Source organism: Monodon monoceros, unplaced genomic scaffold (genome assembly GCF_005190385.1).
Source record: "Monodon monoceros isolate NGI ecotype Baffin Bay Population unplaced genomic scaffold, NGI_Narwhal_1 Super_Scaffold_22, whole genome shotgun sequence".
Classification (NCBI taxonomy): domain Eukaryota; kingdom Metazoa; phylum Chordata; class Mammalia; order Artiodactyla; family Monodontidae; genus Monodon; species Monodon monoceros.
In genome coordinates, this window is record NW_021703779.1 from 56443176 (window position 1) to 56463806 (window position 20631).

Here is a 20631-nt window from a genome sequence, read left to right on the forward strand (position 1 = left end):
ATCTCACCACCAGGACCCAGGTCCATCCAGCTGCCTGCAAGCTCCAGTCCTGGACGCCTCATGCCAAATAACCAGCAAGACAGGAAAACAGCCCCACCCATCAGCCGACAGGCTGCCTAAAGCCCTACTAAGCTCACAGACACCCTAAAACACACCCCTTGACAAAGCTCTGCACACCAGAGGGATAAGATGCAGCTCCACCCACCACAGTGCAGACACTAGTCCCTCTCAACAGAAAGCCTACACAAGCCCCTGGACCAATTTCACTCACCAGGAGGCAGACACCAGAAGCAAGAAGAACTACGAATTTTAAGCCTGCAGAAAGGAGACCACAAACACAGTAAGTTAGACAAAATGAGACGACAGAAAAATATGTTGCAGATGAAGGAGCAAGGTAAAAACGTAACAGACGAACTAAACGAAGAAGACATAGGCAATCTACCTGAAAAAGAATTCAGAGCAATGATAGTAAAGATGATTCAAGATCTTGGAAATAGAATGGAGGTACAGATCGAGAAGATACAAGAAATGTTTAACAAAGATGTAGAAGAACTAAATAACAAACAAACAGTGATAAACAACACAACAATTCCAAAGAAAAATGCACTACAAGGAATCAACAGCAGAATAACTGAGGCAAAAAGACAAATAAGTGAGCTGGAAGACAGAATGGTGGAAATCACTGTCATGGAACAGAATAAAGAAAAAAGACTGAAAAGAAATGAGGACAGTCTCAGAGACCTCTGGGACAACATTAAACACAACAATATTTGAATTATAGGAGGCACAGAAGAAGAGAAAGAGAAAGGGTCTGAGAAAATGTTTGAAGAAATTATAGTGGAAAACTTCCCTAATACGGGAAAGGAAATATTCACCCAAGTCCAAGAAGCACAGAGAGTCCCATACAGGATAAACACAAGGAGAAACATGACAAGACACATATTAATCAACCTATCAAAAATTAAATACAAAGAAAAATATTAAAAGCAGCAGGGGAAAAGCAACAAATAAAATACAAGGGAACTCCAATAAGATTATCAGCTGATTGTGCAGCAGAAACCCTGCAGGCCAGAAGGGAGTGGCAGGATATATTTAAAGTGATGAAAGAGAAAAGCCTAAAACCAAGAATACTCTACCCAGCAAGGATCTCATTCAGATTTGACGGAGAAATCAAAAGCTTTACAGACAAGCAAAAGCTAAGAGAATTCAGCACCACCAAACCAGTTTTACAGCAAATACTAAAGGAATTTCTCTAGGTGGGAAACACAAGAGAAGAAAGAGAACTACAACAACAAACCCAAAAGAAACAAGAAAATGGCAATAGTAACAAACATATTGATAATTACCTTAAATGCAAATGGATTAAATGTTCCAACCAAAAGACCCAGACTGGATGAATGGATACAAAAACAAGACCTGTATATATACTGTCTACAAGAGACCCACTTCAGACCTAGGGACACATACAGACTGAAAGTGAGGGGATGGAAAAATATTTTCCATGCAAATGGAAATCAAAAGAAAGCTGGAGTAGCAATACTCATATCAGACAAAATAGACTTTAAATAAAGACTATTACAAGAGACAAGGAAGGACACTACATAACAATCAAGGAATCAGTCAAAGAAGATATAACAATTGTAAATATTTATGCACCCAACATAGGAGCACCTCAACATATAAGGCAAATGCTAACAGCCATAAAAGGGTAAATCAAAAGTAACACAACAATAGTGGAGGACTTCGATATCCACATACACCAATTTATAATCATCCAGACAGAAAATTAATAAGGAAACACAAGCCTTAAATGACACATTAGGACAGATAGACTTAATTGATATTTATAGGACATTCCATCTGAAAGCAGCAGAATCTACTTTCTTCTTAAGGGCACATGGAACTTTCTCCAGGATACATCACATCTTGGGTCACAAATCAAGCTTCGGTAAATTGAAGAAAATTGAAATCATATAGACCATCTTTCCTGACAACAACGCTATGAGATTAGAAATCAATTAGAGGGAAAAAAGCTGTAAAAACACAAACACATGGAGGCTAAACAATATGGTAGTAAACAATCAATGGATCACTGAAGAAGTAAAAGAGGAAATCAAAAAATACCTAGAGACAATTTACAATGCAAACACGATGATCCAAAACCTACGGGATGCAGCAAAGTCAGTTCTAAGAGGGAAGTTTACAGCAATACAACTGTAAATACAGTTGTACAATAGTGGTGTACTATAGTGGCGTACAATTCCACCACTATTATTGAACATAATTTTTAGAAGTTTTAGCCACAGCAATCACAGAAGAATAAGAAATAAAAGGAATCCAAAGCAGAAAAGAAGTAAAGCTGTCACTGTGTGCAGATGACATGATACTATACATAGAGAATCCTAAAGATGCTACAAGAAAACTACTAGAGCTAATCAATGAATCTGGCTAAGTAGCAGGATACAAAATTAATCCACAGAAATATCATGCATTCCTATACACTAATGATGAAAAATCTCAAAGAGAAATTAAGGAAACATTCCAACAAAAAGAATAAAATACCAAGGAATAAACCTACCTAAGGAGACAAAAGATCTGTACGTAGAAAACTATAAGACACTGATTAAAGAAATTAAAGATGATATCAACAGATGGAGAGATATGCCATGTTCTTGGATTGGAAGAAACAATATTGTGAAAATGACTATACTGCCCAAAGCAATACAGAGATTCAATGCAACCCCTACCAAACTGGGAATGGCATTTTTCACAGAACTAAAACAAGAAATTTTATAATTTTTAGGGAAACACAAAAGAACCCAAATAGACAAAGCAATCTTGAAAAAGAAAAATGGAGCTGGAGGAATCAGGCTCCCTGACTTTAGACTATACTACAAAGCTACAGTAATCAAGACAGTATGGTTCTGGAACAAAAACAGAAATATTGATCAATGGAACAGGATAGAAAGCCCAGAGGTTTAAACCCATGCACAGATGGTCACCTTGTCTTTTATAAAGGAGGCAAGAATATACAATGGAGAAAAGACAGAGTCTTCAATAAGTGGTGCTGGGAAAACTGGACAGCTACATATAAAGAATGAAATTAGAACACTCCCTAACACCATACACAAAAATAAGCTCAAATGGGTTAAAGACCTAAATGTAAGGTCAGACACTATAAAACTCTTAGAGGAAAACATAGGAAGAACACTCTTTGACATAAATCACAGCAACATCCTTTTTGACCCACGTTCTAGAGAAATGGAAATAAAAACAAAAATAAACAAATGGGACCTAATGAAACTTAAAAGCTTTTGCACAGCAAAGAAAACCATAAACAAGATGAAAAGGCAACCCTCGGGCTTCCCTAGTGGCACAGTGGTAGAGAGTCCACCGCCGATGCAGGGGACAAGGGTTTGTGCCCCGGTCTGGGAGGATCCCAACATGCTGTGGAGCAACTGGGCCCGTGAGTCATGGCCACTAAGCCTGCACGTCCAGAGCCTGTGCTCCAGAGCGGGAAAGGCCACAACAGTGAGAGGCCCACGTACCACACACAAAAAGAAGGCAACCCTCAGAATAGGAGAAAGTATTTGTAACTGAAGGAACTGACAGAGGATTAATCTCCAAAATATACAAGCAGCTCATACAGCTCAATATCAAAAAGCAAACAACCCAATCCAAAAATGGGCAGAAGACCTAAATAGGCATTTCTCTAAAGAAGATATACACATTGCCAACAAACCCATGTAAGGATGCTCAACATCACTAATCATTAGAGAAATGCAAATCAAAACTACAATGAGGTATCACCTCACACCAGTCAGAATAGCCATCATCAAAAAATCTATAAACAATAAATACTGGAGAGGGTGTGGAGAAAAGGGAACCCTCTTGCACTGTTTGTGGGAATGTAAATTGATACAGCCACTATAGATAACAGTATGAAGGCTCCTTAAAAAACTAAAACTAGAACTTCCATATGACCCAGCAATCCCACTACTGGGCATATACCCTGAGAAAACCATAATTCATAAAGAGTCATGTACCACAATGTTCATTACAGCACTATTTACAGTAGCCTGGACATGGAAGCAACCTAAATGTCCATTGACAGATGAATGGATAAAGAAGTTGTGGCACATATATACAAGGGAATATTACTCAGCCATAAAAAGAAATGAAATTGAGTTATTTGTAGTGAGGTGGATGGACCTAGAGTCTGTCATACAGAGTGAAGTAATTCAGAAAGAGAAAAACAAATAACGTATGTTAACACATACATATGGAATCTAAAAAAAAATATGGTTCTGATAAACCCTGGAGCAGGACAGGAATAAAGATGCAGATGTAGAGAATGGACTTGTGGACACAAGGAGGGAGAACGGCAAGCTGGGATGAAGTGAGAGAGTAACGTTGACATACATAAACTACCAAATGTAAAATAAATAGCTAGTGGGAAGCAGCTGCATCACACAGGGAGATCAGCTCAGTGGTTTGTGACCACCTAGAGGGGTGGGATATGGAGGGTGGGAGGGAGATGTAAGAGGGAAGGTATATGGGGATATATGTATACATATAGCTGATTCACTTTGTTATACAGCAGAAACTAACACAACATTGTAAACAATTATACTCCAATAAAGATGTTTAAACAAATAAATTTTAAAAATAAAATAAAATAGCTTATTGCCAAACAATAATAAAAGTAAAATTTACTATACTACCCAAAGCAATCTACAGATTCAGTGCAATCCCTATCAAATTACCAATGGAATTTTTCACAGAACTAGAACAATAAATTTTACAATTTGTATGGAAACACAAAAGATCCCAAATATCCAAAGCAATCCTGAGAAAGAAAAACAGAGCTGCACCAATCAGGCTCCCTGACTTTAGACTATACAACAAAGCTACAGTCATCAAAGCAGTATGGTCCTGGCACAAAAGCAGAAATATAGATCAGTGGAAGAGGATAGAAAGTCCAGAGATAAACTCACTCACCTTTTGTCCCCTAATCTATGACAAAGGAGGCAAGAATATTCAATGGAAAAAAGACAGCCTCTTCAATAAACGGTGCTGGGAAAACTGGACAGCTACATGTAAAAGAATGAAATTAGAACACACCCTAACACCGTACATAAAAGTAAACTCAAAATGGATTAAAAACCTAAATGTAAGCCTGGATAGTATAAAACCATTAGAGGAAAACAGAGAGAGAACACTCTCTGACAGAAATTGCAGCAGAATCTTTTCTGATCCACTTCCTGTAGCAATAAAAATGAAAACAAAAATAAACAATGGGACCTAATTAAACTTAAATGCTTCTGAACAGCAAACGAAACCATAAACAAAATGAAAATACATCCCAGAGAATGGGGGAAAATATTTACACACTGGGTTTTGAGCAGTGTTTGGGGGGAGGCATGAAGCCCATCAGGGATGGTACCACTCTAGATTTATGGTGTGCATTGTTCTTTAATAACAGCCCTTTAGCATGGCCTTGGTCACCTCCCTCTCCATTCCCTTCATAGACTGTTCTAAACCTTCTCTTAGTCTCCTCAAGCTTCCAGCTTTACACACATTTTCCTTTATTCTCATCAGATAAGATAAACTTACATTGTATTTGAGAAAATGGAGTGCAGCAATAATTATCCTCCCCAATTTTCACAGACATTGCTTCCTCATGCCCACAGATTGCAATCTTATACGCATCTATTCTTATTTTCCTCTTTCCCTAAAAGGTAATAAAATAATCTGAAGGCCATCTGCTCAAAGCTCCTCAGGGACCTTCCTCCATCAGTTATTTTCTCTCTCACTTGGATCTTCAATCTCTTCCTCCATATGAGCTCCACTGTCCCTGGTTTATGAACATGCACATGTTTCCCAGCCCTAAAACGATTCTCTCTTGAATCAATGCCTCTAAAGCCATTGCCTCCAATATTTCTTTCCTTTACAACCAAACTACTTGATGTTCATTTCCTCACCTTCCATTAAATATTTTAAATGATATATTATGAAATATTCCATATAGATAAGAAGATTAAAATATTCTGTGTAACTACCACTCACTTTAAGATCAACAATGTTCACCAATTGTACTCCCTTTCCTCTCACAGATGTATCCACTATCCTAAAGTGGAGTTTTCAGCGATTGAAGGTTAAATGGGTACATCAGAGGGATAGGCATACATTCAAATGTCAAACCAATAAAAAAAGTGTGCCACCCCATCTCTCAACTGAAATGGACAGCTGTTAAGGACTGAAATGTATCCCCTCAAAATTCATATTTTAAAGACTTTACCCTTAATGTGACTGTATTTGGAGATAGGGGCTCCAAATTACCTTTAAAAGGTAATCAGGGTTCAATGAGGTCACAAAGGTGGAGCCCTAGTCCAATATGACTGGTGTCCTTATAAGATAAGGGAGAGAGAGTAGGGAGGCACACACACAGGGGAAGTCTGCATGAGGACATAGTGAGAAATCAATCAAGGAGAGAGGCCTGAAGAGAAACCAACCTTTCCAGTATTTTGACTTTGGACTTCCAGCATCCAGAACTCTGAAAAACTAGATTTCTGTTGTTTAAGCTATCTAATATATGGCATTTTGTTACTGCAGCCCTAGCAAACTAATACAACAACCAATAAATGTATGAAAAGATACCCGATCTCATTCATAATTTAAAAAATTATTTGAAAAAAGTGAAATATAATTATTCACTTATGAGCTGAATGACATTAAAATATTTGGGAATATGGAACTTATTGACTATGTGAGGAAACATGCCAAATATTGATGGTGCCAGTATACATCAATAAAGCTTTTTTAATGTTTTAGTTTTAAATGATTTAGACTTACAGAAAAATTGCAAAAATAATACGACTTTCTGTATAACCTTCATCCAAATTCCCTTAATGTTAACATCTTATATAACCAGAGTGCAATTATCAAAACCAAAAAATTAACATTAGCACAATAATATTAACTAATCCATAGGTTTTATTTGAATTTTATCAGTTTGCACATTAATGTCCTTCTTTTCTGGTCTAGTATACAATCCAGGATCCCATATGTCATTAAATTGTCATGTTACCTTTGTCTTTTCCAGTGTGCAATAGTTCCTCAACCTCTATCTTTCATGATTATAAGACTTTTGAAGAGTACTGGTGTGGTACACAGACTAATGATACTCAAGATGTCCATGTGCTAATCCCAAGAACCTGTTATTATCTTACTTTACATGGAAAAAGAGACTTTGCAGATATGATTAAGGTAAGGATTTTGAGATTGGAAGATTATCCTGGATTATCTGGGTATGCTCAACATAATAAAAAGGGTCCTTATAAGAGGGAGGCAGGAGGTTCAGAGAGAAAAGACAATGTGATGACAGAGGCAAAGGTGAGTAAGTGAGTGAGACAGTGAGAGTAATAGTGCGAATAAGAATAAGGGGGGGCAGGGCTTCGATGGTGGCGCAGTGCTTCAGAGTCCGCCTGCCGATGCAGGGGACATGGGTTCGTGCCCCAGTCCAGGAAGATCTCACGTGCTGTGGAGCGTCTGGGCCTGTGAGCCATGGCCGCTGAGCCTGCGCGTCCGGAGCCTGTGCTCCACAATGGGAGAGGCCACAACAGTGAAAGGCCCATGTACCGCAAAAAAAAAAAAAAAAAAAAAGAAGAAGGGGGGCAGAGACGAGGGGAAGATGGTGGAAGAGTAAGACACAGAGACAACCTTCCTTCCCACAGATACACCAGAAATACATCTACACGTGGAACAACGCCTACAGAACACCTACTGAACACTGGCAGAAGACCTCATACCTCCCAAAAGGAAAGAAACTCCCCACGTACCTGGGTAGTGCAAAAGAAAAAAGAATAAATGGAGACAAAAGGATAGGGATGGGCCCTGCACCAGTGGGAGGGAGCTGTGGAGGAAAGGTTTCCACACACTAGGAAGCCCCTTCGTGGGCGGAGACTGCGGGTGGCGGAGGGGGGAAGCTTCAGAGCCACAGAGGAGAGCAGAGCAACAGGGGTGTGGAGGGCAAAGCAGAGAGATTCCCGCACAGAGGATCTGTGGTGACCGGCACTCACAAGCCTGAGAGGCTTGTGTGCTCACCCACTGGGGTGGGCGGGGCTGGGAGCTGAGGCTCGGGCTTCGGTTGGAGCGCAGGGAGAGGACTGGGGTTGGCGGCGTGAAGAGAGCCTGCAGGGGGTTAGTGCGCCACAGCTAGCCGGGAGGGAGTCCGGGAAAATTCTGCACCTGCCAAAGAGGCAAGGGACTTTTTCTTCCCTCTTTGTTTCCTGGTGTGTGAGGAGAGGGGATTAAGAGCGCTGCTTAAAGGAGCTCCAGAGACTAGCGTGAGCTGCGGCTAAAAGCGCGGACCACAGAGACGGGCATGAGACACTAAGGCTGCTGCTGCCGCCACCAAGAAGCCTGTGTGCGAGCACAGGTCACTATCCACAGCCCCCTTCCGGGGACCCTGTGCAGTCCGCTACTGCCAGGGTCCCGGGATCCAGGGACAACTTCCCCAGGAGAACGCACGGTGCGCCTCAGGCTGGTGCAACGTCATGCCGGCCTGTGCCGCCGCAGGCTCACCCTGCACTCTGTGCCCCTCCCTCCCCCCTGGCCTGAGGGAGCCAGAGTCCTCGAAGCAGCTGCTCCTTTAACCCCATCCTGTCTGAGTGAAGACTAGACGCCCTACGACGACCTACACACAGAGGTGGGGCCAAATCCAAAGCTGAGCCCCTGGGAGCTGTGAGAACAGAGAAAGGGAAATTTCTCCCAGCAGCCTCAGAAGCAGCGAATAAAAGCTCCACAATGAACTTGATGTACCCTGCATCTGTGGAATACATGAATAGACAACGAATCATCCCAAATTGAGGAGGTGGACTTTGAGAGCAAGATTTATGATTTTTCCCCCTTTTCCTCTTTTTGAGAGTGTGTATGTGTATGCTTCTGTGTGAGATTTTGTCTGTATAGCTTTGCTTCTACCATTTGTCCTAGGGTTCTATCCATCAGTGTTCTTTTAAATTTTTTTTTAATAATTACTTTTATATTTTACTAACTTTATTTTATTTTACTTTATCTTCTTCCTTCCTTCCTTTCTTTCTTCCTTCCTTCCTTCCTTTCTTACTTTCCTTCCTTCCTTCCTCCCTCCCTCCCTCCCTCTCTGCCTTCCTTCCTTCCTTCCTTCCCTCCTTTACACAACGGATCATCCCAAATTGAGGAGGTGCACTTTGAGACCAATATTTATGATTTTTTCCCCTTTTCTTTGAGACCAAGATTTATGATTTTTTCCCCCTTTTCTTCTTTTTGTGAGTGTGTATGTGTATGCTTCTGTGTGAGATTTTGTCTGTATAGCTTTGCTTCCACCATTTGACCTAGGGTTCTATCCACCTGCTTTTTTTAAAATTTATTTTCTTTTTTTTTTTTTTTTAATTTTTTTTATTTTTTTATTTTTTTAATTTTTTGTGGTACACGGACCTCTCACTGTTGTGGCCTCTCCCGTTGTGGAGCACAGGCTCCGGACGCGCAGGCTCAGCGGCCATGGCTCACGGGCCCAGCTGCTCCGCGGCATGTGGGATCCTCCCGGTCCGGGGCACGAACCCGCATCCCCTGCATCGGCAGGCGGACTCTCAACCACTGCGCCACCAGGGAAGCCCAAAATTTATTTTCTTAATAATTATTTTTTATTTTAATAAATTTATTATAATTTGTCTTACTTTATTTTATTTTACTTTATCTTCTTTCTTTATTTCCTTCCTTCCCTCCTTCCTTCCTTCCTTCCTCCCTCCCTCCCTCCCACCCTCCTTTTTTTCTTTCTTTCTTCTTCTACTAATTCTTTCTTACTACCTTTTCTCCCTTTTATTCTGAGCCATGTGGATGAAAGGCTCTTGGTGCTACAGCCAGGAGTCAGTGCTGTGCCTCTGAGGTGGGATAGCCAACTTCAGGAAGATGGTCCAAAAGAGACCTCCCAGCTCCACATAATATCAAATGGTGAAAATCGCTGAGAGATATCCATCTCAACACCAGCACCCAGGTTCATTCAACGACCAGCAAGTTACAGTGCTGGACACCCTATGCCAAACAACGAGCAAGACAGGAACACAACCCCACCCATTAGCAGAGAGGCTGCCCAAAATCACAGGTCCACAGACACCCCAAAACACACCACCAGACGTGGACGTGCCCACCAGAAAGACAAGATCAAGCCTGATCCACAAGGACACAGGCACTAGTCCCCTCCACCAGGAAGCCTACACAACCCACTGAAGCAAACAGCCACTGGAGACAGACACCAAAAACAACGGGAACTATGAATCTGCAGCCTGCAAAAAGGAGACGCCAAACACAGTAAGATAAGCAAAATGAGAAGACAGAAAATCACACAGCAGATGAAGGAGCAAGATAATAACCAACCAGACCTAACAAATGAAGAGGAAATAGGCAGTCTACCTGAAAAAGAATTCAGAATAATGATAGTAAAGATGATCCAAAATCTTGGAAATAGAATAGACAAAATGCAAGAAACATTTAACAAGAAACTAGAAGAACTACAGATGAAACAAACAAGGATGACCAACACAATAAGTGAAATTAAAAATACTCTAGATGGGATCAATAGCAGAATAACTGAGGCAGAAGAACGGATAAGTGACCTGGAAGATAAAATACTGGAAATAACTACTGCAGAGCAGAATAAAGAAAAAAGAATGAAAAGAACTGAGGACAGTCTCAGAGACCTCTGGGACAACATTAAAAACACCAACATTAAAATTATAGGGGTTCCAGAAGCAGAAGAGAAAAAGAAAGGGACTGAGAAAATATTTGAAGAGATTATAGTGGAAAACTGCCCTAATATCGGGATGGAAAGAGTTAATCAAGTCCAGGAAGCACAGAGAGTCCCATACAGGATAAATCTAAGGAGAAATACGCCAAGACACGTACTAAATAAACTGTCAAAAATTAAATACAAAGAAAACATATTAAAAGCAGCAAGAGAAAAACAACAAATAACACACAAGGGAATCCCAATAAGGTTAACAGCTGATCTTTCAGCAGAAACACTGCAAGCCAGAAGGGACATTCAGGACATATTTAAAGTGATGAAGGAAAAAAACCTACAACAAAGACTAGCATACACAGCAAGGATCTCATTCAGATTTGATGGAGAAATTAAAACATATACAGACAAGCAAAAGCTGAGAGAGTTCAGCACCACCAAACCAGCTTTACAAAAAATGCTAAAGGAACTTCTCTTGGCAAGAAACACAAGAGAAGGAAAAGACCTACAATAATGAACCCAAAACAATTAAGAAAATGGGAATAGGAACATACATATCCATAATTACCTTAAATGTAAAGGGACTAAATGCTCCCACCAAAAGACACAGATTGGCTGAATGGATACAAAAACAAGACCCATATATATGCTGTCGACAAGAGACCCATTTCAAACCTAGAGACACATACAGACTGAAAGTAAGGGGATGGAAAAAGATATTCCATGCAAAAGGAAACCAAAAGAAAGCTGGAGTAGCAATTCTCATATCAGACAAAATAGACTTTAAAATAAAGACTATTAGAAGATAAAAAGAAGGACACTACACAATGATCAAGGGATCAATCCAAGAAGAAAATATAACAATTGTAAATATCTATGCACCCAACATAGTAGCACCTCAATACATAAGGCAAATACTAACAGCAATAAAAAGGGAAATCGACAGTAACACATTCATAGTACGGGACTTTAACACCACACTTTCCCCAATGGAAAGATCATCCAAAATGAAAATAAATAGGGAAACACAAGCTTTAAATGATACATTAAACAAGATGGACGTAATTGATATTTATAGGCATTCCATTCTTAAACAACAGAATACACATTTTTCTCAAGTGCTCATGGAACATTCTCCAGGATAGATCATATCTTGGGTCACAAATCAAGCCTTGGTAAATTTAAGAAAATTGAAATTGTATCAAGTATCTTTTCCGAACACAACGCTATGAGACTAGATATCAATTAAAGGAAAGTATCTGTAAAATATACAAACACATGGAGGCTAAACAATACACTACTTAATAACCAAGTGATCACTGAAGAAATCAAAGAGGAAATAAAAAAATACCTAGAAACAAATGACAATGGAGACCTGACGACCCAAAACCTATGGGATGCAGCAAAAGCAGTTCTAAGAGGGAAGTTTATAGCAATACAATCCTACCTTAAGAAACAGGAAACATCTTGAATAAACAACCTAACCTTTCATCTAAATCAATTAGAGAAAGAAGAACAAAAAAACTCTAAAGTTAGCAGAAGGAAAGAAATCATAAATATCAGATCAGAAATAAATAAAAAAGAAATGAAGGAAATAATAGCAAAGATTAATAAAACTAAAAGCTGGTTCTTTGAGAAGATAAACAAAATTGATAAACCATTAGCCAAACTCATCAAGGAAAAAGGGAGAAGACTCAAATCAGTAGGATTAGAAATGAAAAAGGAGAAGTGACAACTGACACGGCAGAAATACAAAAGATCATGAGAGATTACTACAAGCAACTTTATGCCAATAAAATGGACAACCTGGAAGAAATGGACAAATTCTTAGAAATGCACAACCTGCCAATACTGAATTGGGAAGAAATAGAAAATATGAACAGACCAATCACAGGCACTGAAATTGAAACTGTGATTAAAAATCTTCCAATAAACAAAAGCCCAGGAACAGATGGCTTCACAGGCGCATTCTACCAAACATTTAGAGAAGAGCTAACACCAATCCTTCTCAAACTCTTCCAAAATATAGCAGAGGGAGGAACACTCCCAAACTCATTCTACGAGGGCACCATCACCTTGATACCAAAAGCAGGCAAGGATGTCACAAAGAAAGAAAACTACAGGCCCATATCACTGATGAACATAGATGCAAAAATTCTCAAGAAAATACTAGCTAACAAAGTCCAACAGCACATTAAAAGGATCATACAACATGATCAAGTGGGGTTTATTCCAGGAATGCAAGAATTCTTCAATATATGCAAATCAATCAACGTGATACACCATATTACCAAATTGAAGGAGAAAAACCATATGATCATCTGAATAGATGCAGAGAAAGCTTTTGACAAAATTCAACACCTATTTATGATAAAAATCCCTGCAGAAAGTAGGCATAGAGGGAACTTTCCTCAACATAATAAAGGCCATATATGAAAAACCCACAGCCAACATCGTCCTCAATGGTGAAAAACTGAAAGCATTTCCACTAAGATCAGGAACAAGACAAGGTTGCCCACTCTCACCACTCTGATTCAACATAGTTTTGGAAGTTTTAGCTACAGCAATCAGAGAAGCAAAGGAAATAAAAGGAATCCAAATTGGAAAAGAAGTAAAGCTGTCACTGTTTGCAGATGGCATGATACTATACATAGAGAATACTAAAGATGCTACCAGAAACCTAATAGAGCTAATTAATGAATTTGGTAAAGTAGCAGGATACAAAATTAATGCACAGAAATCTCTGGCATTCCTATATACTAATGATGAAAAATTTGAAAATGAAACCAAGAAAACACTCCCATTTACCATTGCAACAAAAAGAATAAAATATCTAGGAATAAACCTACCTAAGGAGACAAAAGTCCTGTATGCAGAAAATTATAAGACACTGATGAAAGAAATTAAAAATGATACAAATAGATGGAGAGATATACCATGTTCTTGGATTGGAAGAATCAACATTGTGAAAATGACTCTACTACCCAAAGCAATCTATAGGTTCAATACAATCCCTATCAAACTACCACTGGCATTTTTCATAGAACTGGAACAAAATATTTCACAATTTGTATGGAAATGCAAAAGACCCCGAATAGCCAAAGCAATCTTGAGAACGAGAAATGGAGCTGGAGGAGTCAGGCTCCCTGACCTCAGACTATACTACAAAGCTACAGTAATCAAGACAGTATGGTACTGGCACAAAAACAGAAATGTAGATCAATGGAACAGGATAGAAAGCCCAGAGATAAATCCACACACATATGGTCACCTTATCTTTGATAAAGGAGGCAGGAATATACAGTGGAGAAAGGCCAGCCTCTTCAATAACTGGTGCTGGGAAAACTTGACAGGTACATGTAAAAGTATGAGATTCAATCACTCCCTAACACCATACACAAAAATAAGCTCAAAATGGATTAAAGACCTAAATGTGGGTGTGGGGTTGAGCCAGTTGTGAGACCCAGAGCTGCGGATGGGCAGGCGGTTCAGCGAGCCGGTGACAGAGCGGTGGGCATCGGGTTTGTGAGCTGAGCGCTGGCCCTGTGTCAAGTCGGTCTGAGCCGCGCTGCAGCTGCCGCCGCCACCACCCCCCACCCGCAGCCAGCGACCCGCCACGGGCACGCTCCCACTCTGCGCTGTCTCTGATGGCATCCATCTGTGGGGCCATGGTGAAGCAAGAGCAGATCCTGGTCCTCGACCCGCCCACAGACCTCAAATTTAAAGTAATGCTGCAGCCTTTTGACTATTACTCCAATGAGAAGAGTAAACACAAGTTTATGGTACAGACCATCTTTGCTCCACCAAACATTCCAGATATGGAAGCCGTGTGGAAAGAGGCAAAACCCGATGAATTGATGGATTCTAAATTGAGATGTGTATTTGAAATGTCCAATGAAAATGATAAATTGAATGACATGGAACCCAGCAAAGTCGTTCCCCTGAATGCTGCGAAGCAGGACGGGCCCGTGTCAAAGCCACACAGTGTTTCCCTCAATGATACTGAGACGAGGAAGTTCATGGAAGAGTGCAAGAGGCTCCAGGGAGAGATGATGAAGCTATTGGAAGAAAACCGACACCTGAGAGATGAAGGCTTAAGGCTGAGAAAGGTGGCACATTCGGATAAACCTGGATACACCTCAGCTGCATGCTTCAGATAATGTCACCAGTCCTCTTCCTTCACTTCTTGTTGTAATTGCAGCCATTTTCATTGGATTCTTTCTAGGGAAATTCATCTTGTAGAGTGAAGCATGCAGAGTGCAATTTCTTCTTTTTTCTCTTGACCAGAAAAAGATTTGTTAACCTACCATCTCACTGGTAGTGTGGCCCACAGGGACCATTCTTTGTGTATACAGCATCATATAGGCCTCGCCTGCAACAGTTTCATGGTTAGAAACACAGTAAGAGCAGACTTTTGGGCTCCCGGACAGCGTGAACATCACCAGACCATCCCTAACAGGTGTCATTGCACATTCAGGCCTTTATGAAATTCATAAATAAAGAATTGTTCTTTCTTTGTGGTTTTAATAAGAGTTCAAGAATTGTTCAGAGTCTTGTAAATGTTATTTTAATAATCCCCTTAAATTTTATCTGTTGCTGTCACCTCTTGAAATATGATTTATTTAGATTGCTAATCCCACTCACTCAGGAAATGCCAAGAGGTATTCTGTGGGGAAATGGTGTCTCTTACAGTGTAAATTTTCTCCTTTACCTTTGCTAATATCATGGCAGAATTTTTCTTATCCCTTGTGAGGCAGTTGATTGAGTTTTTCATCCTTCCAACCCTGTCCCATGGTATTTAACACACAAAAAATAAAGCTGTTAACAGATTCTTGCTCAGAAAAAAAAAACAAACCTAAATGTAAGGGCAGAAACTATCAAACTCTTAGAGGAAAACATAGGCAGAACACTCTATGACATAAATCACAGCAAGATCCTTTCTGACCCACCTCCTAGAGAAATGGAAATTAAAACAAAAATAAACAAATGGGACTTAATGAAACTTAAAAGCTTTTGCACAGCAAAGGAAACCATAAACAAGACCAAAAGACAACCCTAAGAATTGCAGAAAATATTTGCATATGAAGCAACTGACAAAGGATTAATCTCCAAAATTTACAAGCAGCTCAGTAACAAAAAAACAAACAACCCAATCCAAAAATGGGCAGAAGACCTAAATAGACATTTCTCCAAAGAAGATATGCCCATTGCCAAAAAACACATGAAAGAATGCTCAACATCATTAACCACTAGAGAAATGCAAATCAAAACTACAATGAGATATCATCTCACACCAGTTAGAATGGCCATCATCAAAAATCTAGAAACAATAAATGCTGGAGAGGGTTTGGGGAAAAGGGAACACTCTTGCACTGCTGGTGGGAATGTGAATTGGTACAGCCACTATGGAGAACAGTATGGAGGTTCCTTAAAAAACTACAAATAGAACTACCATATGACCCAGCAATCCCACAACTGGGCATATACCCTGAGAAAACCATAATTCAAAAAGAGTCATGTACAAAATGTTCATTGCAGCTCTATTTACAATAGCCCGGAGATGAACACAACCTAAGTGCCCATCACCGGATGAATGGATAAAGAAGATGTGGCACATATATACAATGGAATATTGCTCAGCCATAAAAAGAAACGAAATTGATCTATTTGTAATGAGGTGGATAGACCTAGAGTCTGTCATTCAGAGTGAAGTAAGTCAGAAAGAGAAAGACAAATACCGTATGCTAACACATATATATGCAATTTAAGAAAAAAAATGTCATGAAGAACCTAGGGGTAAGACAGGAATAAAGACACAGACCTACTAGAGAATGTACTTGAGGATATGGGGAGGGGGAAGGGTAAGCTGTGACAAAGCGAGAGAGAGGCATGGACATATATACACTACCAAACGTAAGGTAGATAGCTAGTGGGAAGCAGCCTCATCGCACAGAGATATCACCTCAGTGCTTTGTGACCGCCTGGAGGGGTGGGATAGGGAGGGTGGGAGGGAGGGAGATGCAAGAGGGAAGAGATGTGGGAACATATGTATATGTATAACTGATTCACTTTGTTATAAAGCAGAAACTAACACACCATCGTAAAGCAATTATACTCCAATAAAGATGTAAAAAAAAAAGATAAAAAAAAGAATAAGGGAGTACACAGGGGAAGATGGCGGAAGAGTAAGATGCGGAGATCACCTTCCTCCCCACAGATGCACCAGAAATACATCTACACGTGGAACAACTCCTACAGAACACCTACTGAATGCTGGCAGAAGACCTCAGACCTCCCAAAAGGCAAGAAATTCCCCACGTACCTGGGTAGGGCAAAAGAAAAAAAAGAAAAAACAGAGACAAAAGAATAGGGACGACACCTGCACCAGTGGGAGGGAGCTGTGAAGGAGGAAAGGTTTCCACACACTAGGAAGCCCCTTCATTGGCTGAGACTGCGGGAGGTGGAGGGGGGAGCTTCGGAGCCGCGGAGGAGAGCACAGCAACAGGGGTGCGGAGGGCAAAGTGGGGAGATTCCCGCACAGAGGATAGGTGTTGACTGGCACTACCCAGCCCGAAAGGCTTGTCTGCTCACCCGCCGGGGCAGGCAGGGCTGCGAGCTGAGGCTCAGGCTTAGGTTGGAGCGCAGGGAGAGGACTGGGGTTGGCGGCTTGAACACAGCCTGAAGGGGTTAGTGCACCATGGCTAGCCGGGAGGGAGTCCGGGGAAAAGACTGCACCTGCCGAAGAGGCAAGAGACTTTTTCTTCCCTCTTTGTTTCCTGGTGCGTGAGGAGAGGGGTTTAAGAGCGCTGCTAAAAGGAACTCCAGAGACGGGCGTGAGCCGCGGATAAAAGCGTGACCCCCAGAGACAGGTGTGAGCTGCAGCTAAAAGTGTGGACCCCAGGGACAGGCGCAAGCCGCGGCGAAAAGCACAGACCCCAGAGACGGGCGCGAGCCGTGGCTAAAAGCACCGACCCCAGAGACGGGCGAGAGATGCTAAGGCTGCTGCTGCTGCCGCCAAGGGGCCTGTGTGCAAGCACAGGTCACTATCCACACCCCTCTTCCGGGAAGCCGGTGCAGCCCGCCACTGCCAGGGTCCCGGGATCCAGGGACAACTTCCCTGGGAGAACGCACGGCGGGCCTCAGGTTGGTGCAATGTCACGCCGGCCTCTGCCGCCGCGGGGCCGCCCCACACGCCATGCCCCTCCCTTACCCCGGCCTGCGTGCGCCAGAGCCCCCGAATCAACAGCTCCTTTAACCCCGTCCTATCTGAGCAAAAAACAGATGTCCTCCAGCGACCTACATGCAGAGGCAGGGCCAAATACAAAGCTGAGCCCCTGAGAGCTGTGAGAACAAAGAAGAGAAAGGGAAATCTCTCCCAGCAGCCTCAGAAACTAAAGCTCCACAATCAACTTGATGTACCCTGCATCTGTGGAATATATGAATAGACAACGAATCATCTCAAATTGAGGAGGTGGACTTTGAGAGCAAGATCTAGGATTTTTTCCCCTTTTCCTCTTTTTGTGAATGTGTATGTGTATGCTTCTGTGTGATATCTTGTCTGTATAGCTTTGCTTCCACCATTTCTCCTAGGGTTCTATCCATCCATTTAAAAAAAAATTTTTTTCTTAATAATTAATTTTAATTTTAATAACTCTATTATACTTTACTTTCTTTCTTCCTTTCTTCCTTCCTTCCTTCCTTTTTTTCTTTCTTTTTTTCTTTCTTTCTTTCCTTCCTTCCTTTCCTCCTTTAGACAACGAATCATCCCAAATTGAGGAGGTGGACTTTGAGAGCAAGATTTATGATTTTTTCCCCTTTACCTCTTTTTGTGAGGGTACATGTGTATGCTTCTGTGTAAGATTTTGTCTGTATAGCTTTGCTCCCACCATTTGTCCTAAGACTCTATCTGCCCTTATTTTTTTTCTAAATAATTATTTTTTAATTCAATAAATTTATTATACTTTATTTTATTTCACTGTATCTTCTTTCTTTCTGTCTTTTTTCCTTCCTTCCCTCATTCCTTCCTTCCTTCCTTCCTTCCTCCCTGCCTCCCTCCCTCCTTTCTTTCCTTCTTGCCTTCTTTCCTTCTTTTCTTTCTTTCTTCCTTCCTTCTTTCCTTCCTTCCTTCCTTCCGTCCTTCCTTCCTTCCTTCCTTTCTTTCTTTCTTTCTTTCTTCCTACTTCTACTAATTCTCTCTACTTTTTCTCCATTTTATTCTGAGCCATGTGGATGAAAGCCTCTTGGTGCTCCAGCCAGGAGTCAGGGCTCTGCCTCTGAGGTGGGACAGCCAACTTCAGGACACTGGTCAACAAGCGACCTCCCAGCTCCACATAATATAAAACAGCGAAAATCTCCCAGAGACCTCCGTCTTAACACAAGCACCCAGCTTCACTCAACGACTAGCAAGCTACAGTGCTTGATGACCTATGCCAAACAACTAGCGAAACAGGAACACAACCCCACCCATTAGCAGACAGGCTGCCTAAAATCATAATAAGTCCACAGACACCCCAAAACACACCACCAGACGTGGACCTGACCACTAGAGACACAAGATCCAGCCTCATCCACCACAACACAGGAACTAGTCCCCTCCACCAGGAAGCCTACACAACCCACTGAACCAACTTTAGCCACTGGAGACAGACTTCAAAAACAACGTGAACTACGAACCTGCAGCCTGCAAAAAGGAGACCCCAAACACAGTAAGATAAGCAAAATGAGAAGACAGAAATACACACAGCAGATGAAGGAGCAAGATAATAACCCACCAGACCTAACAAATGAAGAGGAAATAGGCAGTCTACCTGAAAAAGAATTCAGAACAATGATAGTAAAGATGACCCAAATTCTTGGAAATAAATTGGACAAAATGCAAGAAACAGTTAACAAGGACCTAAAAGAAACAAAGATGAAACAAGCAATGATGAACAACACAATAAGCGAAATTGAAAATACTCTAGATGGGATCAATAGCAGAATAACTGAGGCAGAAGAAAGGATAAGTGACCTGTAAGATAAAATAGTGGAAATAACTACTGCAGAGCAGAATAAAGCAAAAAGAATGAAAAGAACTGAGGACAGTCTCAGAGACCTCTGGGACAACATTAAACACACCAACATTCGAATTATAGGGGTTCCAGAAGAAAAAGAGAAAAAGAAAGGGACTGAGAAAATATTTGAAGAGATTATAGTTGAAAACTTCCTTAATATGGGAAAGGAAATAGTTAATCAAGTCCAGGAAGTGCAGAGAGTCCCATACAGGATAAATCCAAGGAGAAATACGCCAAGACACATATTAATCAAACTGTCCAAAATTAAATACAAAGAAAGCATATTAAAAGCAGCAAGGGAAAAACAACAAATAATGCAGAAGGGAATCCCCATAAGGTTAACAGCTGATCTCTCAGCAGAAACTCTGCAAGCCAGAAGGGAGTGGCAGGACATACTGAAAGTGATGAAGGAGAAAAACCTGCAACCAAGACTACTCTACCCAGCAAGGATCTCATTCAGATTTGATGGAGAAATTAAAACCTTTACAGACTAGCAAAAGCTGAGAGAGTTCAGCACCACCAAACCAGCTTTACAACAAATGCTAAAGGAACTTCTCTAGACAAGAAACACAAGAGAAGGAAAAGACCTATAATAATGAACCCAAAACAATTAAGAAAACGGGAATAGGAACATACATATCGATAATTACCTTAAATGTAAATGGACTAAATGCTCCCATCAAAAGACACAGAATGGCTGAATGGATACAAAAACAAGACCCATATATATGCTGTCTACAAGAGACCCACTTCAGACCTAGAGACACATACAGACTGAAAGTAAGGGGGTGGAAAAAGATATTC

The 20631-nt window shown here is 40.9% G+C and overlaps 1 protein-coding gene and 1 pseudogene across 1 annotated transcript in view; one reads left to right on the forward strand and one right to left on the reverse strand.

The window, feature by feature from the left end:
- Positions 1-20631, reverse strand: part of OPHN1 (oligophrenin 1) — a 606300-nt gene that overhangs the window by 58754 nt on the left and 526915 nt on the right. The window lies entirely within an intron of this gene.
- On the forward strand, positions 14422-14934 carry LOC114906199 (annotated as a pseudogene).